Here is a 25360-nt window from a genome sequence, read left to right on the forward strand (position 1 = left end):
AATTTTCTTTTATGTAAAGATAGCCATTTTTAAGTCGAATCATTTAATTATAAGGTCAAAACGACTTCATTGAAAAGTTTATCGACTTTTGCACAAAGAAAAAAACTTTATATCAGAGAAATGCGTCTTCTATTCTAAGAAGAAAACGCATTCGTATTTTAAGGTCAAGAAATCTTTTACCTCAGGACAATATTTTTTTTCAGTGTAGGACTATCAACGGAGACTATAACCTCGTATTTTAAGAAAAAAATTTTCATGGTTGGCTAAACCCACATTTTAAAAGGAAATTCATCACATTTTCTTAAGAAAGTGATACCGCCATCCATTTGAAAAATACCAAAATTAAATTTTTCCTATTAAAATTAACATTAATCGCGAAAGATATTAAATTTAAAAGTGACCAATTTTAAAACCTAGTAGCATAAAAAATTGATAGCTCAACATTAATACAAACAAACGGAAGTAGTCACATTGGCCGATGATGAAATATACACTTCAATAAATCTATTATCCATTTGGACAATTATTTGAATAATCATTGCCAACTTAACCTCGAAGTGATCTTGCAATCCATTACAATTGGCGCATACAGCAGACATTGGTAATTTTTTTCCATTTATGTAACAAAAATCCAATAGTAATAACTTCATATCATAAAATTCATCATAAATATCTGTGAGCATAATTTCATTGACGACCAAGCATGACGCAAGACAGACACCTGTTGAAACGCGTAAAATTATTTATCCAATTCAGGTTTACAATTGTCATTAATTTTAGCAAAACTAAAAACACGTATCCTTTCACTTTGCCAACTTTGTAAAAAGATCATAAAGTTTAAGTTTTTTTTACCGTTAAATACTTAGTAAACGGACATCAGGCCGAATTGGTCATCAATTGTCGGTAGTCCATATGAGAAGACGGAAAACCTCTACGGTAAATTCAAATTCAAATTTCATTTGTCATAAAGTCTTATTTCATTTCAAAATTTTTTTTGTTAAGTGGGTGTTGAGTTTAACACAAACATGTCGGTTTTATAGGTTATAAATTCACTCTCGTTTCGACGTATACACATTAAGATGGATATTTCATGAACTGCTAGACTTCATCTGTTGTGTATGCTAAAATTTTGCCATTATTTACATTTTCCTCAAGACTTTCGTGCCTGTCGATAGTGTGGTTTTAATCAGGCATATCCATCCCACATGCTTTGTTATATAGGTAATAAAATAGACAAAAAAGACCCAATAAATGCCTTTAAATTACAGGAGTCTACTGGTAACACATTGGCACACATTTTTCCCAGGCATGTATTCATTCAAACGAATTGTAGTTTTGCAACACTTCGATAACATACTTCAACAACAAAACTCTTATAACTTTTAAAATATTTTTAGTTACAAACCTTTTTGAACTCTGAAACTGCTTAAGAAATGAGGAAGCATTTTTAATGTTCAAATATTGTGAATTAGAATTAAAACTAAATTTAACGTTGTGGTTATTAGGGTATAGACTAGCTGGTTCGAAATAACATAAATATCACACTGTCAAACTGGTGATGCTCTTTGTTTTAGGGGTAGCTCATTATATTGTTAACAAACCAGCAAATGCATGTGCGTTAGTGCATATGTTTACAGAACCCAGAAGAAAATTGGCGAGAAAAAAATGTTTATTTTACATGGTCACCATCTAAAAATAACATTTTGCTCTTAAAACATGTTGGAGGTGATCATATTCCTTCTCTGCGTATAGTGTTGGCTGATACGCCCCCGGTCTAACAAAGAAAAACACATTTTTTTTTTGTCAAAATTCGTTTTTATTATTCAACATAGTTCCCTTCAAGAGCGATACAACGATTATAACGACCTTCAAATTTTTTGATACCATTTTGGTAGTACTCCTTCGGTTTTGCCTCAAAATAGGCCTCAGTTTCGGCGATCACCTCTTCATTGCAGCCAAATTTTTTCCCTGCGAGCATCCTTTTGAGGTCTGAGAACAAGAAAAAGTCGCTGGGGGCCAGATCTGGAGAATACGGTGGGTGGGGAAGCAATTCGAAGACCAATTCATGAATTTTTGCCATCGTTCTCAATCGTTGTGGCACGGTGCGTTGTCTTGGTGTAACAACACTTTTTTCTTCTTCATATGGGACCGTTTTGCCGCGATTTCGACCTTCAAACGCTCCAATAACGCCATATAATAGTCACTGTTGATGGTTTTTCCCTTCTAAAGATAATCGATAAAAATTATTCCATGCGCATCCCAAAAAACAGAGGCCATTACTTTGCCAGCGGACTTTTGAGTCTTTACACGCTTCGGAGACGGTTCACCGGTCGCTGTCCACTCAGCCGACTGTCGATAGGACTCAGGAGTGTAGTGATGGAGCCATGTTTCATCCATTGTCACATATCGACAGAAAAACTCGGGTGTTTTACGAGTTAACAGCTGCAAACACCGCTCAGAATCATCAAAACGTTGTTGTTTCTGATCAAATGTGAGCTCGCGCGGCACCCATTTTGCACAGAGCTTCCGCATATCCAAATATTGATGAATTATATGACCAACACGTTCCTTTGATATCTTTAAGGCCTCTGCTACCTCGATCAACTTCATTTTACGGTCATTCAAAATCATTTTGTGGATTTTTTGATGTTTTCGTCGGTAACCACCTCTTTCGGCCGTCCACTGCGTTCACCGTCCTCCGTGCTCATTTCACCACGCTTGAATTTTTCATACCAATCAATTATTGTTGATTTCCCTGTGGCAGAGTCCGGAAACTCATTATCAAGCCAAGTTTTTGCTTCCATCGTATTTTTTCCTTTCAGAAAACAGTATTTTATCAAAACACGAAATTCCTTTTTTCCATTTTTTTCACAATAACAAAAGTTGATTCACAAAAGACGCTCTATCTCCTTATCCTTAAACCGTAATTGGTGTTTAGAACTTTGAAATACGTAGAAAGAATTCGCTGTAGTTGTTCGACGGCGTTGGGTATGCATTTTAATGTGGCCTTGTCAACTAAATGCATAGAATAACCAGCTCATCAAAATGGAAGATTTTGGATTTTATTCTTTAACGTGATTGCTACTCCAATTTTCGCTATAACCTTACAACCTTGCTTTATATTTCTTTGTCATTTTTTTGATTGCGCCTTCAATTTAGTCACTGTAATTAGGAAAAAACTAAAAAGGATCCAAAAAGAGCAAGAAAAATTAAAAAAGAGCCAGATGTTCAAAAAAGAGCGAATTTGGCTCTTTAGAGCCACACGCTCACAAAAAATCGCTTCTGTAACATATACTCCCAAACATATTTTGCTTCAAGCATATACATTTTTGGGTATTGCCCAAACATTCATATGTTTGATCTCTTCCAATATATAATATGTTTGAAAGCATATTGGTCTAAACAATATATGTTTGGGTAGTCTAAGTTCCAAACATTTTGTATTTTTGCATCCAAATTCAATAATGTTGTCTTCCAAAAAACAATATGTTATTTTGTGAACATATAATATGTTTTTATATATATGTATTTATTTATATATTTACAATCATAGTGAATTATGAAAATAAACAGGTAATATAGGTGCTAACAACATAGGTTTTCGACCTGAATGCTCAAAATTTTGTTTCTGCCTAATTGTATATTCCCTCACATCTTTCTCACTTCCACGAGATTTTTTAGTTCTTAGCACCTTTTTCTGTAATACAAACATTGTAGAAGAAATTATTCAATTTTATGATTTTTTTATTTTAATTTTACCTTTTGCCGGACGGTGATTCGAACAGCGGACCACACAGTTTGTAAGGATCAAAGAAGTAGCTGATCAATTGCCCAAGGGAAAATAAAATGTTAATTTTGTAATAACAAGCAACAACCACCATTTTAATTCAATATCGCTCCCTGTTAAATAGCGCTCCAAGCTACTAAACACATATATGTTTACAGGCTATTTCTAAATTAATATATGTTTGCATCCAAGCATATTATATTTACAAACATTTTATGTCCCAAACATAATATGTTCTAACATATTAACATATATGTCCCAAACATGTTATGCTAGTTTATGAACATTATATGCTTGCACTCAAAAATATTGTTTAAAAATTTGTGTTCCAAACATATAATGTTTATAGCCAAACATATGAAAAACAGTCTTTTTCATCCGTGCAGTAACGGCAACACTGTTTGTGAACGCTTTTGTACTCAAGATAAAAAGTCGACAAATGTAAATACGATTTCATTAATTTTGATTTATTATTAATGTCAAGTTGAATTTAGTCTAAGAAAACTTTCTTTCATGTGGAGATTTTAAGTCGAATCAATGGAATCGACTGTTGTGCAAGGAAAAAATTTGAACTTATGTGCACGGATGAAAAAGACTGTTTTTCATATGTTTGGCTATAAACATTATATGTTTGGAACACAAATTTTTAAACACAATATTTTTGAGTGCAAGCATATAATGTTCATAAACTAGCATAACATGTTTGGGACATATATGTTAATATGATAGAACATATTATGTTTGGGACATAAAATGTTTGTAAATATAATATGCTTGGATGCAAACATATATTAATTTAGAAATAGCCTGTAAACATATATGTGTTTAGTAGCTTGGAGCGCTATTTAACAGGGAGCGATATTGAATTAAGTTGGTGGTTGTTGCTTGTTATTACAAAATTAACATTTTATTTTCCCTTGGGCAATTGATCAGCTACTTCTTTGATCCTTACAAACTGTGTGGTCCGCTGTTCGAATCCCCGTCCGGCAAAAGGTAAAATTAAAATAAAAAAAATCATAAAATTGAATAATTTCTTCTACAATGTTCGTATTACAGAAAAAGGTGCTAAGAACTAAAAAATCTCGTGGAAGTGAGAAAGATGTGAGGGAATATACAATTAGGCAGAAACAAAATTTTGAGCATTCAGGTCGAAAACCTATGTTGTTAGCACCTATATTACCTGTTTATTTTCATAATTCATTATGACTGTAAATATATAAATAAATAAAACAAATTTTGAGCACAATATTGTTTGGGAGAATTTTTTTTAAGCATATAATATTTTTGGGTGCAAAATGCTTCCAAACATATTATATGTTCACATAATAACATATTGTTTTTTGGAAGACAACATTATTGAATTTGGATGCAAAAATACAAAATGTTTGGAACTTAGACTACCCAAACATATATTGTTTAGACCAATATGCTTTCAAACATATTATATATTGAAAGAGATCAAACATATAAATGTTTGGGAAATAGCCAAAAATGTATATGCTTGAAGCAAAATATGTTTGGGAGTATATGTTACAGAAGGGATTTTTTGTGAGGGTGTGTACGGCCATTGAACTTTATACTCACGTTTAGTTCATAAAATTTCTGAGACATACTTAAAAAAAAGTAAGATTTCATTAAGCTGTGGAAAATTTCGATAAAAATAATAAAAATTATCTACAAGCAAATAATTTTTTTTCCAATTAAAATAAGTTAAATTTCGGGTTAGTTTAACTACGGAATTTTTTTTTCTGTGTAAAAACCAAACAACCAAAAGAGGACTTAAAATGGCGAAATCTAGTAATTCGAAATTGCTTATAAAAATATATGAATGGTTCGTATATGTTTCCTCAGTGTATGTCTACAACCAAAGGAAAAATAATTTCCTTAGGAACGAAATTTTAGACAAACAAAATTCCCCTTTGTTAGAAAGTATTTTCTTTTTTAGTCAAACAAACTCAAATTTATGATATGCGATTCAACGATTATTTTCATTTGCCATTAAAGAAAATTAATTAATATCAAAAGAAAACTTTACTTGTCTAAAATTTCGTTCCTCGAAAAAGAAAACTCTTCTTTCAGTGTATGGATAAGTTAATATTATTTTCTCTTTAATTGTCATTTATTTGTATAAATGTCAACACTTTAGTATAAATTATCACGGTATTCTAGAACCGTCTTATTCACATTTCATATCGATAATGATCTACATGCATTGCATGCCACCAATTACTGAGCATTTTTCAATATGACAATAGTCTTATCATTTGAATTTTACGTTTGTGGCTAAAAAGTATGCTAGCCTTCAAACATTACTTAATGAACTTAACAACTTCAAACTAAGAATCAAATTTCATGATCATGTTAATTGCAAAGCAATGGAATTGATAGGGGTTGTTAATTTAAATAAATAAATAAAATAAACCGTAAAACAATTATATTTGTATTAACTAATAGTGGTTGAAAATATGCCGTGCATTCAAAAAGTTGACTTGTATAGAAGAACTTGGCATATATATTTCCTCAGTATATGTATATCTATAGATAAGTTAATATTATTTTCAACTTAAATTCTTAAACGTAATTCATTTGTATAAATGTCAACACTTTAAAATATTTTTTTTTCTTTATTCTCTAAGCGTCTTACGGTATAATCACACTGGGCAAATACTTGACAGAAATCAAAAAATAAATCGTCGCCACATTCAAACCAGCAAAAACATTTTTAGCTTATATTGGATGCATTACATCACGATAAGAGTATTTCCCAAAAAATGTATCCAGATATTAAAAAAATGCTCCTGAAAAAAGCTTGATACTAGTTTTGGGCAAATATTTGCCTACGGTGGTGACCATACCCTATTCAAATTTCATATCGATATTGATCTACATGTATTGCATGTCACCAATTGCTGTGCATTTTTCAATATTTTACAATAGACTTATCATTTGAAATTTACGTTTGCATTTTTAGTTTTGCAAAAAGATATGTTCGCCTTCAAAAATTACTTAATGAAGTTAACAACTTCTAGTTAAGAATCCAATTTCATGATCATGTTAATTGCAAAGCAATGAAATTAACAGTGGTTGTTTATTTAAATCAACTGAAATGTAGATATTACATAGGTAGGTGGGTTCAATTGCCTTGATTTAAGGTTAACATTTAAACAAAATGGTATGAAACCCAAACCAAATGTCAAATAATCCATTCTGTAAAACAAATATTTTTGACTTAAATAATAGTGGATGAAAATGTAGAGTTTATTCAAAAAGATTTTAACATTTTTGTATTAATTCCAAGCCATAGAGGAAGCAAACCTGTTTTAACTATATCCATATCCTTTTTGTGAAATGTATAAGGAAATATATCCTTGAACATATAAAAGTCAGTTGAAATATACCAATTATAATACCTCATTCACATTAAACTCGAAATCTACTATAAGTTGATTTAAAATCCCTTTTTTATAAGGAAAATGACAGTTGAAATCAAGTTAAAGTAGATTTTGGAAGAGTAATGTGTATGAGGTATAACAGACAAATCAAAGTAAAAGACGTTTTCATGAATTATGGTGTGGTGAGTATATACTACAATTTTCATGCGTTTGGGACTATCTATTTAAAACTATAAGTAGTCTTTATTCCTAGCAGCACACACTGAAAAAAAAGCATACCCGGTTCCAAAGATTTCAGCTTTTTTTCTTCATATGCTATCAAAGTCCTTTAAAAACAAGTTAACGACGACTTTATTTTCCAAATTAAGACTCGACTTCTAGTAGAAATTATGCTGTGTTTCAAGTAAAGAACGTCTTTAAAATAAAGTGTTGAGTAACATGTACTATATTTGAACGATTTTTTGCTTTGTAGTCAAGATGCAAAAAGACAACAAATTTAAAGACAATTTCATTAAATTTAAAGATTTTTTCTAAATTAATAAAGTCAAGTTGACCTTAGCCCAAACATTTTTTCTTTCATGTTATGACATCCATTTTTAAATCAAATCACTTAATTATAAGGACAATACGACTTCATTGAAAAGTTTATCGACCTTTGGTCAAGGAAAAAAACTTTATACTAGAGAAATGCGTCTTCTATGCTAAGCAAAATTTGCATTCGTATTTTAAAGACATGAAATCTTTGACCTCACGACAATATTTTTTTCAGTGCACCATGCTTCATAATTGTTCATCAGTGATCAAGAAGTGTAATTAATTGTGGTCGCCTGATCTGGCATTACTTCGAGAACTCCACTGTTATAGTTATTTCAACCACATCGATAGCTCCCGCAGCATTACTGGCGTTATTGCATCTAACTTTTTGACCAATATATCTAAAGGCAATAGATACAACATGGTATTAAGTGAATATGTACATGTAATACTTTGGGCAAAAGGTAATCTGAATTTTCCAAGCTTTCGAGATATACAGTGGCGTGCAGAAATGAGTACATAATTTTTTTCTTTTCTAAACGAAATAATAAAGTAATAAAGAAACTCAAAATAATTTTATTTTCCCTTTATTCCTTCCTCAATTCTAAAGGTTGAGTTACATACCATGCGTTAATGCGTCCGTTGATTGAAGAGTTGAATTTTCTCTTTGAGAGCAACTGTTTTGTTAGAGTACTTCAAACTGAAAAATAGCACGGATTAACGCAAGATATGTAACTCAACCATAAATAAAACAACAAAAAAAACTCAAAACAAAAAGTAAAAGATAAATAAACATAACAAAAAAACTCGCATGTACTTAATTTTGCACTTTTCTATACCGGTGTCAGTTGGAAAATTTTCTAGTACTTGGTCGATAACCCTTCATCTTCAGGATAGGCACTATTGTCAACAAACTCGGGAAGATGAGTCTGCAAAATGTCGAGGTAGTCTTCCTTCTTCATTATACCATCAATTTTCTGCAGTGGCCCAATGTGCCATCAAATTAAGCAGCCCTAAACCATGATGCTTCCACCACCATGCTTTACAATTTGTTTAACATGGTGGTGTTGAATGGTATCACCAGGACGACGCCAGCAATATTGTTTACCGTCCGATTAGAAACGGTTAAATTTTGATTCATCTGACCAGATAACACGTTTCCAGTCACCTGTCGTCCAATTTTTATGCTCTCTTGCAAACTTCATTCGCGCTTTTTGATTCTTATCGGAATATGCAGGTTTATTTTTTACAGCTGAAACATAACCAATGTTGTGGAGCGCTCGTCTTGCTGTCCATTCACTAGCTTGACTATTTTTGGCAACAGTAGTATTTTTCGGCGTAACGGACTTGTTCTGCCTCATTTCTGCCATCATAAGGCGAGCGTCCGCTTCGGTCAACAGTTTTCGGAGGCCTCTGGTTTGCTCTTTGTGAGTAGTATTTCCTCTTTTTGGACGCGAATGACCACAGACTGACTTATATTTAGTTCCTTGGCTATTTTCTGTGATGAAGACCCGTTAATAGTAAAGGAAACTATGCAGTACACTTCGAATAAAGCTTTAACCCTTACTAGCAAACACGTTTCCAAACACAAAGTTGTATTACAGATCATTCGTTTAGAATTGAAACAAATTAATTATGACTTATTTCTGCACGCCACTGTATTTTTTTCTGGAATTGGCTTCACATTGATATATGCGTCATATTGCATGACGCATAATTATCCATCAGAAAAATATATTTTTCTAATTAAAATTTTAATGAATTAAAAAACAAATATTAAATAAAAACTTTGATTGAAAGAAACAATGTTTTAAATAAAACTAACAATCTATATTAATTAGTTATCAATTATTAATTAATTATCAATTAAATTAATTCATACTTAATTTAATTAATACTTAATTTAATTTTGAATTTGAGCAATTAATTTTTTAATTGACGCTGGTGATCGATACCATCGTTTCTGCAAATTTATATTAAAATTTAATTGTGTCGATTAATTTCTTGAATGAAAAACAAATTTCTCTGTTTGCCAAACAGCCAAGAGTACACTTTTCGATAGTATCGTCTCACACTGCAATAATTTTCCTGACCATTCGTCCCTACGTCAGGAGAACTTTTAATGCAGCATTTCAATGGAGAAAAGTTTTCTGGAGGAACCGCGAGCCATCAAGATTTTCAAAAACCGTCACATCAGATTCCTCGACTTAGTTATAGAATGGGTTCCCTTCACAGAGGTCCCTGAACAGTCCACCATCTAAATGAGTTACATTCGTTGCTGACTTCACAAGCAGAATTCTCATTTTCGGACGCAATTGAAGCATTGTCATCTCTACAATGCTTCTTGAACATCTAATTGGGAATCATCATGTTAAAATATCGGACAAACTACGTTTGCAAATATTTATGTTTTTTTTTTTTCTAAATGATGACAAACATATTTTCCCAAAGAATGGTAATTAATATTGGGATTTTGGTATAATCTATTTGTAAATAAATTTTATACGCTCCATTTTTCACATTTTCTAGGTTAATTACAAAACTCATCACTATACATTAGTGTAACCAACTTGAAAAAGTCAAGGTCTTGGTCATATATTTAAACAATCCAAGAAAATGGTCAAATGAAAATCAAAGAGACAAAACGAATTAACTTTAAACTGGAAATATAAAAAAGGGGCCAAACATAAAGTCACTACCATAATAATATTGCGTTATATATTTGGTATATTATGAACTATTTCTTTTAATGATATCTTTGTTTTATATTTTATTATACCCTTGTCACGAGTAATAAAAGAAAATCAAAAACATATGAAAGGAAATTCATTTTTGTGGTTCAACATTGTAATTATTTGACAATTAAAATAAAGTGAATGTTTTAAAGCGTGTGGATAAATTATATACACTCCATAATATTTTTGTTAGTTATCTGTTTTTTCGAATGGGGATAGGTGTATGATGTTTGATAACCCAAATTAAACTTTGATTAATTGAAATTAATCAAACAAAACAAAGGTTGAGAACATAAATAAAAACAAAAAACATTTGCTTCGAAATATGAACAAAACAATAAAAAAATCTTTATTGCAATGCATTAAATTTAATTGTAATTGCAATCTAAAAGGAATTGATTTCCATGTGTTTTTTCTTAAAATAACCAAAAATGAATGTGAGAACTATTAAAATAAAGTATTAGCCATTCTTCAAAAAGACCTTGGTTTATTATTGTCTGACTGACAATTACGAGATCTATCCATGAAAATAAATTAAATGGGAAATCTATAGAAATCAATCTAGATTCATTGTCTTCAAATAAATAATACAGATTATAGATATGGTTTTTATTAAGACATTTATGTGGGCTGGCTAATGATTGAATCGTGGTAAACAGTAGAATAAAACTGACCAATGCCAAAACAGCAAACACCCATTTTTATTGAAACCATAAATTAAATTTGCCACACTTTAATGTTGTAACTTCAACCCACTATTTTCCAAGATTAGTATGTGTTATTATCATTTACACACGATTTCACCCACTGGCGTTTTGCTATGATTGTCATCAGTGGCAGCTAAACAAATAGTTAATAAATAAACAAAATAGTTTTGCACATATCCAAAGGGGACATGAAGTTTGACTGATCATGTCATTCTAACATGTAACAGTGCATCAGCCGATTGGAGAACATTAAATAAAACCCCGTTAACGGTATCTACGAGGGTTGCATTTTATATTTCAGGACTGACAATCCTAGCAATCTGCCGACAGATCTATCTTAAAGCTTAACATTTTTGAGGTTATACGCATTTAAACGCTTTGGCAAATGAGCGCTATTTGTGTTATATACAGCAACTTAAAATATTCATCTCGTCCAAGAATTAGAATTAAATCGTGAACATTTTCGTGCGATTATTATTTACAATTTTCGACGTAGATAACTGCAACACTAGTGCATCGATGAACTTAATTTAGTTTCATCAACCAATCAATCAATCATTTTCATTCATCAGTGTAAATAGTGAAAGCAACCGAGGTCGTAATTCACTCAAAGACGAATTTCGTGAAATTCCTCCAAAATAAGTTGATGTTCCGGAGACTGTTATGCTAAGTTTTGTTAAGTTAAAGTGTCAGTCCGATTTGATTTAGACTCACTTAGACTATTCAGTCCAGTTCATATAGGCACTTCTAATTTTTTTTACCGTTGAACCCACCCGATTATTGTCTTCTGTTGAGCCAACCTGATTGTTCCAAAAACATTAGCAAACTGCTTAACATTTTCCAGGTCCGCTAGGTCCGTAATCTAAAGCACACACAAGAGGTGTTTAATTGATTCCTTTTCCTCCGCATCATGATAGCTTATACCCCAGCAAAAAATACTTCAGCAGTAAGAGTTTAGTTGCGCATTTTGGTATACAATAAAGTAGGCAGTGCATCCACACTGCATGAATCGGTGGGAATAAGGTAAACGAGTAATCAAACTAGTTTATGATCATTCGTTTACGTTATTACAACCAATTCATGCATTGTAGATGCATGAAAGGTAGTGCTGTTTTCCTTCACGTCAACAATGCTATACTCAACATTATATATCACTTCTGAGCAATATTTCTATTAAAATGAGCAATTATATCAGCGCTATGTAGAAGCTGCTCTAAATCGGGACATCGCCCACAAAAATCAGCGCTGATTCGGTTGTTTTGTAAGCAGTTGGTACTGCCTCTCTCCCTTATAATACTGCTGAAAAAGTGTTCCATTTTTTGCTGGGAATGCTTGCAATCCTCCCCTCGGACATTTGCCATCATAACAGCCTTCTCATGCAGAGCTTGCAGGTTGCCAGATTATAGTTCCCCTGGAATATGTAAGGTAATTTCTAGCTTTGCTAACATATCCGCTTCGCAGTTCCCTGGTATTTTCCTATGGCCAGGCACCCATATTAGGTGAATATTGTACTGCTCAGCCATCTTGTTGAGAGATTTGCGGCAGTCGTTGGCCATTTTCGAGTTAAGAAACACAAAGTCCAAAGATTTTATTGCAGGTTGACTGTCTGAGTATATATTAATGCCAAAATTTGTTGGGACATTACTTCCCAGCCAATTAGCCACCTGTTTTATTGCTAATATTTCAACCTGAAAAACACTACAGTGGTTAGGTAATCTTTTCGCTGTTTGAAGTTACAGGTCTTTAGAATATACTTCGAAACCCACTTGTCCATCTAATTTGGAGCCATCAGTGTAGAAATCTATATGACGTTTATTCCCTGCTGTCTGTATGCACCACGCCACATTGTTGGGAATTAGGGTTTCAAACTTTTTGTCGAAAAGTGGTTTCGCCAGAGTGTAATCTACTACATTTAGCACATCTGGCATTATTTTGAAGACCGAACTTCGCTGTGGTCGGAAAAAAGGTACGGACACACCTTTTTTCCGACCACAGCGAAGTTCGCGCAACCGCACAGCCGTTATTGCAGCTGACTGTTTGGCCAAAATATCTAAAGGCAATAAATGCAGCATGATATTAACCCTCTAATGCCCAACCCCGCCTTTAGGCGGGCTTCATTTAATAAGAAAGTTTTTAGTAAAACACAACTTACGACAACAAAAATGGGTAAAATGAAAAGAAAACTTAGTTTAAACTGTTCAAGAGGCTTTGCAGCATATACTGAATTTTACCGTATAAATTTTTATTATTTAGTTTTTCTTGCATTTGTGTCGTTAACATTGAAAATTTAATCAGCTGGCAAAAAATTGGGGCATTAGAGGGTTAAGGGAATCTGTTTCTGTCTTACTGAATGCGCCTGAGATACACAAGCAAGTCGTACACTGAACTTTATCTAAACTTGTCGGCTGCTGAAGTGCCGGCCACCAGACTACAACACTATATACACACAAACATTTTTTTCTGGTTCAATCACGAAATTAATTGATCCAATTAATTTTTTAATTGAAATGTCTTCAATCAGAGAAATGATAGTATCAATTAAAAAATGAATTGAAGGTCAATTAAAAAATTAATTGATCCAATTAAAAAATTTATTGATACTATTAATATTTGCACACAAAAAAAATTTTTTCTGATTCAATCACGAAAATAATTGATCCAATTAATTTTTTAATTGAAATGTCTTCAATCACAGAAATGATAGTATCAATTAAAAAATTAATTGAAGGTCAATTAAAAAATTAATTGATTCAATTAAAAAATTAATTGATACTATTAATTTTTGTGATTGATTTTTGTTTCAATTAAAAAATTTGTTGATTCAATTAAATTTTTAATTGAATATTTTTTAAACTCAATTAAAATTTTAATTGGAAAATTTTTCGTGAAATTTTTTTCTGTGTGTGATTGATTTTTGTTTCAATTAAAAAATTTGTTGAACCAATTAAATTTTTAATTGAATATTTTTTAAAACTCAATTAAATTTTTAATTGGAAAAATTTTCGTGAAATTTTTTTTTCTGTGTAGCATTATATGGTGCAGCACCATATTTGCAGTAGAGGTGTGCAAGTGAGTAATAGTTTACTCACGCTCACGCACACTCACGACGGAAAACTCTACTCACGCACACTTACGCATGAATTGTTTGGTAGGACTCATGCACACTCACGAAAAGAGAATTTGTACTTATGCACACTCACGCACAAAAATGTCGTGATTCACGAAAAATACCGTGACTCACGAAAAATGCCGTGACTAACGAATAGTTTTATAAGTAATTTACCTTAGCGACGTGTCTGAAATCATGAGAATTATTAAAGTCGAGAGAGTTATTACACTCTTAACATTCCAGATCTAAAATTGTAAAGAGTTTAACTCTTAAGCGTTTTATGTTAGGTTAGGTTAGGTTATGTGGCAGCCCGATATCAGGCTCACTTAGACTATTCAGTCCATTGTGATACCACAGTGGTGAACTTCTCTCTTATCACTGAGTGCTGCCCGATTCCATGTTAAGCTCAATGACAAGGGACCTCCTTTTTATAGCCGAGTCCGAACGGCGCTCCACATTCCAGTGAAACCACTTAGAGAAGCTTTGAAACCCTCAGAAATGTCACCAGCATTACTGAGGTGGGATAATCCACCGCTGAAAAACTTTTTGGTGTTCGGTCGTAGCAGGAATCGAACCCACGACCTTGTGTATGCAAGGCGGGCATGCTAACCATTGCACCACGGTGGCTCCGTGGTGCAATGGTGAGGATTTGATGAGGAATATTTTCGTGAGCGTAATTTTTTACTCACGCAGACTCACGAAGATATTATTTTCGTGACTCACGCACGAAATTTTGTTTTAATAATCACACTCACGCACCTCACGCCGTTGTCATTAGCGTGACGCACGACGTCACGAAAATTTTCGTGTCACGTGCACACCTCTAATTTGCAGTATATGACTAGTTCTCTCTTTGCAGGATTTACCCCTAAATCATTTTCCCTCGCACACTTCTCAGTCATTAGGAGGGCTCATCATCTTCGTATGCAACCACTTTTATCCTTATTTGAAGAATTCATCAGAATTGACCTTAGTCAAATTTATTTCATCTAGAGATACCCATTTTTAAGTCGAATCCAATAACTATAAAGTCAAATGACTTTATTGACTCCATTTATCGACTTTAGGACAAGAGACAAATGTATATGAGAAATGAGCTAGGAAAGACTCGCATTCGTATTTTAAGGAAATCTTTGGGCTCATGACAATATTTTTGCAAGTGTTGGGAGTAAATTATCCTTATTTGAAGAATTCTTCAGAATTGACCTCAGTCAAATTTATTTCATCTAGAGATACCCATTTTTAAGTCGAATCGAATCATGACAACATTTTTGCAAGTGTTGGGAGTAAATTATCCTTATTTGAAGAATTCTTCAGAATTGACCTCAGTCAAATTTATTTCATCTAGAGATACCCATTTTTAAGTCGAATCCAATAACTATAAAGTCAAATGACTTTATTGACTCCATTTGTCGACTTTAGGACAAGAGAAAAATTTATATGAGAGAAATGAGCTAGGAAAGACTCGCATTCATATTTTAAGGATATCTTTGGGCTCATGACAATATTTTTGCAAATGTTGGGAGTAAATAGTTTTTTTTTTTTGAGTGAAAATTTATTTAAATTTAGCCCTTTATATTGTGGGTGTATATAAATGTACAAATGTACTTTACAAAGACGTTCGAGGTTCAGATATTGTAAATATGACTTTTGTTACCAACAGGATATGTCATCACTTCATTTTAAATTTATTGCAATTCATTACTTTCACTTGTAAGCTACTGAATTGAATTGAATTATTATGTGAATAATGCATGTCTTGTTACAATTTCCTATCTCAAAAGCCAACAAATCTACACTGAAAAAAAAGTTTACCTCATTCGCATTACACTTCCAAGAGGCCGACCGAAGCCGAAGCTTTTTTAATGGTTTATTTCGAATTATCGAATTTATATCGAACTGTCACAGCCTTGTATTTGTCTCAGTCAAAACACCCAGAACAAAGTACAAAAACATAAAAATTATAAAAAATCCTTGAACCCGCTTCGGCCGAGCTCTACTAAATATGTGGCTCATTTAAAAAGAAGACTCATTTTAAAAAGGTATCTAGCATTAATTCTAGCCTCAATCAAATTATTGTTAGTATACAGATGTCATTTATCGAATTTGAACTTTCTTGTGTTTGTTTTTTATTTAAATAAAAATTAAACCAAAGATTCAAAATCCTCAAAATAATAGCCTACATTTGAAGTTTTTTTTTTAATTTCAATCCAAAGATTTAATATCTCTGTTAAATATGATTTCTTTAAAACAAACATTTGCCTTATTTCAAAGACATACGACTTCAACGGAGGGATACTAAAGATTCTTATCCTAAATTTCAACGATTCTTATCCTAAATTTAATGAAAAAATTTATAGGGAATACTATGAACTTTTATTTTCTTTAATTTAAATTAAATTTCTTTATTCTTAATTTTATTTAAATTTCTTGTCCTAAATTTCAGGTTGAATAATTTTTCTTATTACGTCAATATTTTGTTCAGTGTATGTACTTTTTTTTAATGCTTCCGAAAACGTTCAAGTTTTATTGGTTAATATTTTACACCACCACCAACTCCATCGTACTACCATGAAACATCAGACTATGGAATACCATTATCATAAAAATGCCAAAAACAGTTGAATGAGAATTCCTAGACAATGAGGAACCATTTAAAGATTTTTTAGATCTTAATCGCGCAATGTGCAAGAGCATTGTAAATATTTACAAAAGACAGCTTCAAGAGCAGCAACTACAACATCTATGTACACACATCAGCGATAATTGTTACAAACAGTGTACGAAAACAAACGAAACGATTGAGGTACGTATCATTTAAAGTCACAAACTTTTCAATTTTCGTCAATCGTTTTGTACGTAGTCACAAACAAAACAACAAACATTTCAAAAGCAAAAGAGACGAAACGGAACGATTGCTTTAGTGCTCTTTGGATTTGTGTCGTTTTGTTGTTTCGTTCGGTAACGAAACGGCAATAAAACGTTTGCAAACGTTTGCTGAGCGAAACGATGACAACAACGGGACATAACCAATACGTGAAATCAGTGTACTCCGTGTCTTCGTACGATCATGCCGCGTCCAAAAAATGATATATTACGACAACTATTTGAGTATGACAATCAAAATAAAACATTTATATGTAACAATGAAGACTGCCATAAAACTTTATGTGGGCATGCCGGTAATTTGGAGCGTCATCTTAAAAATACGCACCCTGATAAGAATGTGAACAGTAGAAGAATGTGAACAGAAATTCTTTAAAAGTTACATGTACGGGAGCTATATCAAAATCATGTATGGGAGCTACATCAAAATCTGAACCGATTTCAACCAAAATAAGCATGCATATCCAGAACCTTAATTTTACTCCCTATGCAAAGTTTCAAGTAAATAGGGGTAAAACGTCTAAATCGGTCGAAAGATATATTCGGGAGATATATCAAAATCTGAACCGACTTAAACAAAACTTAGCAAGCGTAGTTAGAATGTTAACCTTTAACCGGTGAGGTGAAATTTTTTTGCGTAATTTGCGACGTGTGGTAAATTTTACCCCCTCTTTTACATTAATATTTTTTCTGTAAAAAAATGTTTTTTTTTGTATCATTATTATATTTGTTGATTAGTAAACATTGTATTTAACGAAAATAAAACAATATTTCGAAATATTATATGTTCTTTCAATGATTAACATATACTTTATTTCACACGTCTTTTTTAAAATATATGTAAACGAGTGTTCGAGGTGGTAAATTTTACCACCACGTACCCAGTTAAAGGTTAATTTTACTCCCTCTGCAAAATTTCACGTAAATCAGAGTAAAACTTTTGCCTCTGTAGTCATACTAATCCAAATTGGGCGAATTCTATATATGGGAGTTATATCTAAATCTGAACCGATTTAAGTAAAATTTACCACACTTGACTACACTACTAATTGTATTCCTAGTTCAAGCAAATTAGAATAACACTTTGGCTTCTGGGGCCATATAAGTCCATATCGGGAGAAAGATATATATGGGAGCTATATCTAAATCGGAACTATTAACCGTACGCCCTGAGTAAAATTTGAAGCAAATCAGGGCAAGACTCTGGCTTTTGATGCTACATAAGTGCAAATCGGACGAAAGATATATATGGGTGCTATATCTAAATCGGAATCGATTTAGCTGATATTTTGCATATTTTACGAGAGCCGCAAACCAATTGGCTGTCCGAAATTTTAAGAAAAGACGATGATAAGTACGTCAATTATGACCAGATCGGTGAAAAATATATATGGCAGCTATATCTAAATATGAACCGATTTTTTTTTTCAAAATCAATAGCGATTGTTTTTGAGCCAAAGTGAAAGTACAGTACAGTCAGACGGACGGATATACAGACGGACATCGCTAAATCGACTCAGAATTTCATTCTAAGACGATCGGTATACTAAACGATTGGTTTCAGACTTTTCTGAGACCAATCGTTACCAAAGCGTTACATACAAATGCACAAACTTATTATACCCTATGCCACAGTAGTGGTGAGGGGTATAAAAATAAAATTCAAGATTTTTCTTCTTGTAAGGACTTAACGAATGAGCAAACGTTTGCGAAACGTTTGCATTTAATGTGTACCGTTTTGTTTCCTATATTTTACTAAGCACCACAGTACTTTTCAGTTTAGGTTTGGTTTCCACTCACGAACAAAAACAATACAAAACGAAAGGCAAGTGCCGTTATGTCAGGTTTTCGTTTTGTTTCGTTTTGGACATGTGGATTGTACGAAACGAAACAATTGGAAACGTTTTGTTTTGTTTGTTTTCGTACGCTGGTTACAAATTAACAACTTTAGTAATCCATTCATTCCATTGTTGATACGTTCGTTGTTCGTTCGTTCATTCATTCATTTGGCAATGCAAGTAAACGCATAAATTGACGGCGTCTTATGCCGGTTTTCAGCAACAACACAAAAGTCAGACACCGGTATTTAAAGTTGGCAGTGATGGAGTAGTAAGTACAAGTGGTTTGTTAGGTGGATAGATCATTGTTAGGTATGCATCCGCAGACTGACCATAATAACAATAATAATATAGCCATCACTTAATGATGACATTAAACAAACACGTTTACAGTATCAAACAATTCAATGATTTATGATTACAACGAGGGAGTGCTAAGTTGAGGCACACGCTGCACAATGTTGTGATAGCAATACTTTTTAAGATTTTATGCACTCAAAAACACCGATATAAGAAAAAAAAAGTAAATAAAATTTATTAGAAATTAAATAAATATATACGGCCAAATGCTAGGACTCCACCATGGATATGATGGATATGCAGTGGATATTCAGTAACAAAAGCGCTATATCAACATCACAGCATTATATTATTGAATTTAAAACTAATGTTCCAAACATATAATTTTTACACCGAAACAAATGAAAAACAGTCTTTCTCGTTCGCATAGGGGCTCACAACCATGCAAATTTAGTTGCAGAATTATTTGCAAAAAAGCGTTTTGGTCCGCCTTAACCCTTTCACTACCGAATTAAAAGTAGCCATTGAAAATTTATTTTTTCTTCAGAACTAGTTTATTATAGTGATATAGAGAAGAGAACGGCTGCGATCTACCGCAACCGACCGGTGTATTTATTAAACACTAATATTTGCAATCTTAAAGCACCAATTGGTAAAAAGAATTTCAACCACCAATATCCAACGCAACCGAAAACTGTCGGTTTTTGATAGTATGAGTGTTTGTCTCTCGAAAACACCGTAGTAAAGCAATCAGTCAAATTGGTTACCACCAGGGTTGACACTTTTGTAGCTTTCTTGATACATTTCGACTGCCAAAAGCACCGTGGTACGACCGTGAGCTATTTATTACTTTTTTCATTACAATTACTATATCTCTATATATAGTGTTACTCTACCCTAAATGAGAACGTTTCTCAGATATCAACCCAACTCTAACAATTTTAAAGCGGACATTGAAGAAATAAACATATTCCCAAATGAGGATATTATAGTTCTTATTACATGATCTCATCATTTTTGAGAGGAATATTGTATATACCACATTCGTTTAGTAGATTTTTCAAAGAGGTACTTCTTCATAAATTTTATATTGAAATAAACTTTTGAAAAAAAAATTCTATAGAAATAAAATTTTGACAAAATTTTCTATTGAATTAAAGTGATGACAAAATTTTCTATAAAAATAAAATTTTGACAACATTTTCTATAGAAATAAAATTTTGACAAAATTTCCATAGAAATAAAATGTTGACAACATTTTCTATAGAAATAAAATTTTGACAAAATTTTCTATAGAAATAATATTTGGACAAAATTCTCTATAGAAATAAAATTTTGACAAAATTTTCTATAGATATAAAATTTTGACAAAATTTTCTATAGAAATAAAATTTTGACAAAATTTTCTATAGAAATAAAATTTTGACAAATTTTTTTATAGAAATAAAATGTTGGTAAATTTTTCTATAGAAATAAAATTTTCTATGGAAATAAAATTTTGACAAAATTTTCTATAGAATTAAAGTGATGACAAAATTTTCTATAGGAATAAAAATTTGACAAAATTTTCTATAAAAATAAAATTTTGACAACATTTTCTATAGAAATAAAATTTTGACAAAATTTCCATAGAAATAAAATGTTGACCACATTTTCTATAGAAATAAAATTTTGACAAAATTTTCTATAGAAATAATATTTGGACAAAATTCTCTATAGAAATAAAATTTTGACAAAATTTTCTATAGAAATAAAATTTTGACAAAATTTTCTATAGAAATAAAATTTTGACAAAATTTTCTATAGAAATAAAATTTTGACAAATTTTTTATAGAAATAAAATGTTGGTAAATTTTTCTATAGAAATAAAATTTTGATAAAATTTTCTATGGAAATAAAATTTTGACAAAATTTTCTATAGAATTAAAGTGATGACAAAATTTTCTATAGGAATAAAAATTTGACAAAATTTTCTATAAAAATAAAATTTTGACAACATTTTCTATAGAAATAAAATTTTGACAAAATTTCCATAGAAATAAAATGTTGACAAAATTTTCTATAGAAATAAAATTTTAACAAAATTTCCATAGAAATAAAAAGTTGACAAAATTTTCTATAGAAATAAAATTTTGACAAAATTTTCTATAGAAATAATATTTGGACAAAATTCTCTATAGAAATAAAATTTTGACAAAATTTTCTATAGAAATAAAATGTTGACAACATTTTCTATAGAAATAAAATTTTGACAAACTTTTCTATAAAAATAAAATTTTGGTAAATTTTTCTATAGAAATAAAATTTTGATAAAATTTTCTATGGAAATAAAATTTTGACAAAATTTTCTATAGAATTAAAGTGATGGCGAAATTTTCTATAGAATTAAAGTTAACAAAATTTTCTATAGAAACAAAATAAGATTTATTTTAGAAAAACGAAAAAAATGTCCAAATCGGTTTAGATTTAAATATACGTATACTTTTACAATATTCTTTAAAATTGATATTATGTAATTTTAGCACCTTTCGGCTTCGAAAAGTACATTTTTAATACATTTTTAGTACTTTTTCGTCAACATCATTTATCATCCCTGGTTACCATCATTTATCATCCCTGGTTATTGGATGCTCTCTCAATTCTCTTAAAGTGATGTCAACTGCTGTTAGTTATTGATTTTGTTTCAGCGCGTTTTGTATTTTATAATGAACACAAGTTTACCATCACATAGGAGTATTTCAAAATATTTGGAAATCATATAACTTCTAAACTATTGGTCGTATCGGTTTAAAAAGTTTTGGACATTTCTAGAGGAGGATATTGGTATAAAGGGTGATACGGTCAAAATTTGGTCAAGGGAAAACGCGTGTAAATCGGTGAAATCGTTTATTTAAAAAATCAAATTAAATTTCTTTTTCAAGTTCAATTAGTATAAAATTCAGGAAAAATATTCAGTTAGGCTTTCGCTTTTCCAAATCCGAATTGCCGGGCCTCACGCTTGGCACCTGCCATCAGATTTTGTACAGCCACCTTGTCCACCTTCTTCGCCGCAGAAAGCCAGTTTGCCTTGAACTGCTGCTCGTCCTTAGCAATTTTTTTGGTCTTCTTTAGGTTCCGCTTGACAATAGCCCAGCATTTCTCAATTGGGCGGAGCTCTGGCGTGTTGGGAGGGTTCTTATCCTTGGGAACCACCTGCACGTTGTTGGCGGCGTACCACTCCATGGCCTTTTTACCGTAATAGCAAGATGCCAAATCTGGCATTATACAAACACTCTTTCACGTAAATTTCTTGGTTGACAGTCCCGGAAGCTATGCCGCTTTTCAAGCCACAGGTACAGATGGCTTGCCAAACCAGATATTTCTTTGCGAACTTTGACAGTTTTATGTGCTTGAAAATATCTGCTACCTTTCCCCTTCCTTTTGCCGTATAAAACTCCTGTCCCGGAAGCTCTTGTAGTCGGCTTTGACGTAGGTTTCGTCGTCCATTACCACGCTGTCAAACTTCGTCAGCATCGTCGTGTACAGCCTCCGGGATTGCGCTTTGGCCGTTGTATTTTGTTTATCATCGCGACTTGGAGTCACTACCTTCTTGTAAGTCGATAGTCCGGCTCGTTTTTTGGCTCGATGCACTATTGTAGACGATACACCCAGCTTATTTGCGGCATCTCGGAGAGAGAGGTTTGGGTTTCGCTTGAAACTACCGGCAACTCTCTTTGTCGTCTCAGCGGCTTCCGGTTTTCGATTTCCCCCCAGACTTCCTGGCTGTCGACAAATGTTCCCCAAACACTTTAATTACATTTGTAACGGTTGACTTGGCAACTAATAGCGATTTTGCCAGCTTTGCGTGCGAGTAGCTCGCATTTTCGCGATGCGAGAGCAAAATTTTGATACGCTGCTCTTCTTGCTTGGACGGCATTTTGACAACTGAAGAGTGAATTCCAAAATCAAAATAGGAGCAACATTCTACAAACACACACCTTCAAAATGAGGGGTGTTCATTAGATAGGGTCGCGAAAAAAAGTTCATGCAGTCACCCCCCAGTTTTGTAGCATATTTGAAGACAATTTCAGAACACTAAAACTTTTTTTTTTCCGTGCACCCTACGACCCCCCGAAATGCAATTTACTGTACTGTGTCGTCATTTGAAGTCCGATCGAAAAGAAACGCATATCGTTGTTCATGGTTGATCAGGGGCTATATTTCGTGCATTGGTCATTTTTGACTCCGACGTCAAATTTGATTTTTAATTTTTTTATTTCGCTTCGTATACCCCTATGATGCCCATTTCTTATAACCATTATAAAGATCTTATCAAAATATGAAACTTTTGCTTTGGAAGTATTTAATTATATTCATAAACAAAAATGTTACAGAGATTTTAAAAAGTCAATAGGTCACCCTACACCATCAAATAGCTTTTGCTGTGTTGTCATGATATCCGATCGAAACCACATGCACATCGTTATTCACATCTACGAAATTAATTTGAAAGGTATTTAATATACACAAACTGTTTATCTGTAAATTTCTAACCGTATCATTGTATACATACTCGTTGTGTGCACTACGACATTTTCTGCGTTATGCAAAGTTCTTGTGTTTTTGCTTGAACAACTTGAGAGCCTACTGTTTTAAAATCTAACAATCAATCTAACAATAAAAGTAAGTGGTAACGGAATTGTGGAAAATTACGAAGATCGTTATGCTGCTTACACATTGGTTAAATTTCTGCCTTTCAACATCTGACTACGCCGTATTTTTTTTTGCGTTTTCTTGTCATCTTCACAATGGTGAGCAATGTTGTCACATGAGTAAATACTTTAAACAAGAAAATATTAGATTAGATTTGTATTTGATTTGAGTACATTTCATGTTTATTAATTGTACAATTTTATTATGCGGCTAACAACTTTTTAGAATTAATTTATAACAAATCCTGTCTAGAATCAAGTTTACTATGTTGTTGGCGACTTTTAATTTTGGATATTATATAACGCAATCGTTTATCGTCTGTAACATGACTAGTAGATTCATTTTTAACCTGCTTTCTTTAAATATAAAAGGAATTCAATAACTTGATGATTTGTTGGTAATTTAGTTTTGTCGATAACCCGAGCTTCGAATTTCATTTTGTTTTCACTTTTTTCAAATACTATCAACAGCCTTCTCTCACAAAAATATGGACAGACTTAAGAAATCATGTAGCGAAAGTGTTTGTTAGATATTTTGCTAGAACAATTTGAGAGCCTACTGTTCTCAAATTGTTCTAGCAAAAACACATGCACTTTGCATAACGCTGAAAATGCCATAGTGCACACAACGAGTATGTATACAATGATACGGTTAGAAATTTACAGATAAACAGTTTGTGTGTATTAAATACCTTTCAAATTAATTTCGTAGATATGAATAACGATGTGCATGTGCTTTCGATCGGATATCATGACAACACAGCAAAAGCTATTTGATGGTGTAGGGTGACCTATTGACTTTTTAAAATCTCTGTAACTTTTTTGTTTATGAATATAATTAAATACTTCCAAAGCAAAAGTTTCATATTTTGATAAGATCTTTATAATGGTTATAAGAAATGGGCATAATAGGGGTATACGAAGCGAAATAAAAAAATTAAAAATCAAATTTGACGTCGGAGTCAAAAATGACCAATGCACGAAATATAGCCCCTGATCAACCATGAACAACGATATGCGTTTCTTTTCGATCGGACTTCAAATGACGACACAGTACAGTAAATTGCATTTCGGGGGGTCGTAGGGTGCACGGAAAAAAAAAAGTTTTAGTGTTCTGAAATTGTCTTCAAATATGGTACAAAACTGGGGGGTGACTGCATCAACTTTTTTTTTTGCCTTAGGCCGTGACCCTACCTAGTGTTCATGTTTTTTAAATGCAAAATTGAAAGAAATACGTCAAGTTTATATTGACCAAATTTTGACCGTATCACCCTTTAGATACCATGATAATTGTTAAAATAAAAACCAGAACAATTAAAAAAAATATATTTTTTATTTTAGGATTTTTAATTAATGATCAATTACATTTAATGAAAAAGCC

At 32.2% G+C, this 25360-nt stretch overlaps 1 protein-coding gene and 1 long non-coding RNA gene across 4 annotated transcripts in view; one reads left to right on the forward strand and one right to left on the reverse strand.

Moving 5' to 3' along the window:
• Pxd (Peroxidase) overlaps positions 1-25360 on the forward strand; it is a 127384-nt gene that overhangs the window by 14157 nt on the left and 87867 nt on the right. The window contains exon 1 of one of the 3 annotated variants that reach the window (XM_075291936.1): positions 16818-17070. The exons of the other annotated variants lie outside the window; for them this stretch is intronic. The gene's annotated coding sequence lies outside the window, so the exon portion shown is untranslated. Of the gene's footprint in view, positions 1-16817; positions 17071-25360 lie in introns of those variants that run through there. 3 annotated transcript variants of the gene reach the window in all.
• Positions 23614-24492, reverse strand: LOC142222020 (uncharacterized). Its single transcript, XR_012718243.1, has 2 exons — positions 23841-24492; positions 23614-23760 (listed from the first exon to the last, which is right to left on the reverse strand). It is a non-coding gene; the product is annotated as an uncharacterized LOC142222020 (long non-coding RNA).

This window comes from Haematobia irritans, chromosome 1, assembly GCF_050003625.1.
Source record: "Haematobia irritans isolate KBUSLIRL chromosome 1, ASM5000362v1, whole genome shotgun sequence".
In the NCBI taxonomy this organism is placed as follows: Eukaryota; Metazoa; Arthropoda; class Insecta; order Diptera; family Muscidae; genus Haematobia; species Haematobia irritans.